Below are 4,932 nucleotides of genomic sequence, written 5' to 3'. Positions count from 1 at the left end.
CGGCGCGCGGCGGCAGCGGCGGGCCGCTGTGATCTCTCAGGCTGCGGGGGAGTCGACGATGAAGACAGAACCAGGCTGCAGAGTGTGAGCAGGAATTCTCTGTGAGGACGCCATGTGATTTATATTTGTTTAAGTGTTGAATGGGGCTGCATTCTGTGTGTGTGTGTGTGTGTGTGTGTGTGTGTGTGTGTGTGTGTGTGTGCGTGCACCGGCCTGCTCTGTGTAATCCATCTATGTGAATGGGAGCTGTTGCAGTAATTTAGATCGGTTTGTGTCTCCTGATAATGATACATAATTAGACTGTAGGTCAGTCGGTCAGACTCCTGATCCCCCCTCCACAACACACACACACCACACACACACACACACAACACACACACACACACACACACACACACACACACACACACACACACACACACACACACAAACTGCCTTGCTACTCTGTCAGGTTTATTTATACAGAGGAGGAATGGTTGAGATCAGAGAAGAGGGCACATGCGGGTGTGTGTGTGTGTGTGTGTGTGTGTGTGTGTGTGTGTGTGTGAGAGTGTGATGACGTGCAGGTACATTCCTCAGCAGCGGAAGTTTCTTTTCAGAGTGAAGTTGCTGCCTGGACTCAGAAAGAGGAGTTCGCTGACGACACGCTGAGCTCAGCTGACCCTGAGAATTAATCCCATTAATGGCAATTAATTAATGTAAGGGATCAAAATATTTTTTTTCTTTTACTGCAGTTATTCATAGAATTTGGGTCGGGGCTTTCTTCGATATGAAACTGTTTGACATAGGACATTGTGTAAGTTGTTCTCGTGGAATTTGGACTGTGGATTAATTAAGAATTAATTAAGACTGTGATTAATCGTAAGAAAAGAGATGAATCTTTTTGTCAGTGCCGGTTCAGTATGTGAACCGCCGGATACTTGAAGCAGTCCACTAACAACAGCATGGAGCACTTCAATCTAGTGGGGCAAACGGCCGCTGATATCTACCGATTGATGAGAAATCGCATTAGAATCACATCTAAGAGCAGAGTTTACTGCGAACCAGCAGAGGAACGAGAACAACGAGGTCCAGGCCACATGGTGCCGTTTGGGCCTGTGGACCTCCTCACACCCTGAGCTCTGAAGGAGTTTTTCCTGCTGTTCTCTGTGTGCCTGTATAAAACCACAGCGCCGCCTAGTGGCCTGGCATGCAAACTTTACATTTGAGACTGAGCACTTCCTGTTCACAGGTCAGATTTACAGTTATTTGCAGAAACAGACAGTAAAAAGTTAGACAACTTCCTCACACACACACACACACACACACACACACACACACACACACACACAACACACACACAACACACACAGGAGGTTCCACAGGCTCCATTGGGTTGTCCCGGCTCAGTGTTGGAGGTTCTTATCGTATTGCAACCATCGTTGGAAATGTAATTTTAAAGTGCAGCCAGTGACACATGTTGAGGTGTTTCAGCCTCAGATGATTATTCCACGCTCGCGCCCCCCCCCCCCCCCCCCCCCCCCCCCCCACACACACACACCACACACACACACATACACAGGGCTCATTTCCCAGCGTTAGCTGTAGCCTAGCCTTCAGACCCTGTAAAGGGAGGCTGAGATCACCGGCTGCTCACCATCAGCCCTGGATCGGGTTTCTGAACACCCCCCCCCCCCCCCCACACACACCACACACACACACACACACACACACCCCCCCCCCCCACACACACACACACACACACACACACACACACACACACACACAGCTAATCTCAGGGATTACTGAGGGCTCAAACTGAAAGTTGTGGAGGAAACCTGAGGGACGTGTGAGCAGAGGAGACACACAATGCAAACTCACCAGGACACACACTCTCAGCTGCTGGAAACACACACTTCACTTCACACAGCGTCTCAGAAGTGGCCTAAGAGGAGGATCACGTCACGCTGCCGGGCGTTGACACCCCCTGCTGGGAGTCCAGATCAAGACCTGTCTGACGTCCAGCCAGGACAAGAGCGACTCACCGTCCTGACAGCTGGAAGCAGCTGCTGCCACAGTCCTCCATGATGCTCCCAGCTGGAAGACCTGGAAGACCCGGGGAGACCTGGGAGACCTATGAGACCTGGGGAGAATCCACCGACACCTTCCTCTGCTTCTTCCGGTAGATGATCCTTCTTCTTAAACTGGATTTGTCTTCTTAGATGGTTCTTTTAACCACGACTAAATGCAATCCTGCAGACGTCCGCCTCTCCGCCCTCCTGGAGGAGGCAGCAGTTTGGGTTCAGAGCCTGAAATAAACCGTCTTCAGCCTCCGTCCCTCTCAGGCGGTTTCAGACGGCGGTGGAAGGACGGAGGAGCAGCCGAGGTGACGGACGCTCCGCCGTGTCCATCTTATCTCCCATCGCTTTAAGTGGATTCCCTCGCTGCACCTGCCTCATCACAGAGAAGCTTTATCTGAGTCCTTCTGCATCTGCTTCATAACCGCATTACTGCAAGGAGTCCTGAAAAATGCTTCAGTTTCTCAGACGCTGTGAGGCGATTACAGGCAGCTGAGCTTATCTCGTCCCTTAAAGAGCTTTGGAGTGCGAACTCATCAATACAGGACAGAACCGACCGCAAAGAAAGAAAGACGGAAAACACTAGAACCATGGGAAATGAGGGCAACCACAGCTTTATCTCATACTGACAGACTGGCTGGGAACATGAACATCATGGAACATGTAGGAGAGCGTTTCAACACCTGACTGGAGTCTGTTTACCAGCACACCAGTGATATGAGGCTGTAATTTGACATCAGGCTCACACACATGATTATTATAAAGAGCTTCAACAGGTCAGTTTGTGTTAATTTATGGAAACTAAACACACACACACACACACACACACACACACACACACACACACACACAGGTTAAAAGTGTCTTGATATTTTAAATGTTGGATTTTGTAAATGCTGCCATATGGAGACCAGGAAACACACACACACACACACACACACACACACACACACACACACACACACACACACACACACACACACACACACACACACAGATGAAAAACAGTGAATCAGTCTTGTAACGTTCACATCTGAATGGAAGTTTATTTAATTATTACAAATCTTCACATCATTACGGACTAACAGGTTGAGGTGTGTGTGTGTGTGTGTGTGTGTGTGTGTGTGTGTGTGTGTGTGAGAGCAGACAGCTTATGGAAACAGTGCTGGGTTTGGACTCCCTCTTAATGAGCGTCTAATGAGCTCCACACTCAGCTGATGGATCCATTAATCATGGAGCTGCTGAACTTTCTCTTCATCACATCTGCTTCCCGCTCTGGATTTCCAGGCTCCTGTCTCTCTGTCTCTGGATTTCCAGGCTCCTGTCTCTCTGTTATCGTTGGGAAATCCCTAAAGCATGACTCCACCGCAGGAGTAATGGATGGGATCATCTCAGCGCGTCGGTGGAGGTGAAGATCACATGACCGTCTGCAGGTTTCACCTCCTGCAGAGTGATGACAAACTGTGACATCCAGCTCACGCAGCTAACTGAACCCATCAGCAGGACGTCTGTAGGGGTCAGAGGTCACAGTTTGGAGGAGGTTGTCAAAGGAAAGGATGAGCCATTTAAAGCATCCTGGGACAGACTGTAGCTACAGGAGAGTTTCAGAAGTCGTCCGTAAGCCGGGATGGATGTCGGTTCCTGGACGGACCGCTCTGGTTCTCCTCACTCTGAGCCTCAGCAGGCGGACCGGCTCGTGTGAAGTTGTTTCTCGTCCACATGTGAATGCAGGTGATAAATCTGGAGGGAAAGTCCAACGCGTCTGAAGGTGATTTAGCTGTGCCACCCAGCCGGAGGAGTGTGAGCAGTCATAATTTAACCACTAATCTGCTAATCCGCCCTGGTTTACGCTGGGTCTGTGTACTCTCTGCTAATTAGCCTCTCCGAGAAGAAAACCACCAATAATGTTCTGGACCGTTCCCACAGCGCCGCTAATCATTTCCCGGCTCTCTAAACTGTCTATATTTCAAAAGACAATTAAATAAACTGTGGTTATCTGATGTTTCTCATTTTCTGGCTGAATCTGCGGCTGGACGACCAAAAGCTCTGCTCCAAACACTTCAGCCTGTTTACGTTTGACAACAGATTTTTTCCTCGCGGAGAGCCAGAAGCGCTGGGCTGAAGAGCAATTCAAACACTCCTTCATCTGCACTCACACGTTCACCAGCAGCACTTCACCACAGCAGCTTCCCTCCGGCTCGGTTCTGGAAGAGGGCGCCCCCCGGTGGAGGCGGCAGTCCTGACAGAGACTGTGGAGGCAAATCAAGACTGAGGGACAGTTTCGTCTGGACCAGAGTCCACTTCGGGGACTTTAACAGGGTCCTGTTTGATCTGGACCAGAGTCCACTTCAGGGACTTCCTGGTCCAGTCCTCCTCCTCGGGTCATGTATTAACGCTCTCCTGGACTCTGGTCCAGATCGAACCAGTGAACTCTGGTCCCTTGAAAACACGGATCTCGGTTCACTTTCCAGCAGCTGATGTGACGAGAAGCACAATGCATTATGGGTAGTAAACAAAAGACGACAACGGTTAGAGTGAGAGGAATGAAACGCAGAAAGAAAGAGCAGAAAATGTCTGGAGGTCAGAGGTCAGAGGTCAGATGTGGACCAGTGAGGAAGAGCAGGAGCTCATTGATAGATGGTGGGAATTTCATGGTTGCTTGTTGCTAGCTGCTAGCTGCTAGCCGGCTGTGGGGGCGGGACTTCCTCTTTCAGTCCGGGCACAGTGGAGCAGTGGTTGGCACTGCTGTGTCACGGCTCTGCTACATGCTGTACGTAGTGTTTCATGATGAATGCTGTGACGGACAGCTCTCCTCCTCTTCATCAGCCCAGACCGATGAAGACTCAGCTCATTAAAATGTGACTCCCCTTGAATC

The sequence above is a fragment of the Salarias fasciatus genome, chromosome 6 (assembly GCF_902148845.1).
Source record: "Salarias fasciatus chromosome 6, fSalaFa1.1, whole genome shotgun sequence".
NCBI classification, from domain to species: domain Eukaryota; kingdom Metazoa; phylum Chordata; class Actinopteri; order Blenniiformes; family Blenniidae; genus Salarias; species Salarias fasciatus.
This window is presented reverse-complemented; position numbering follows the sequence as displayed.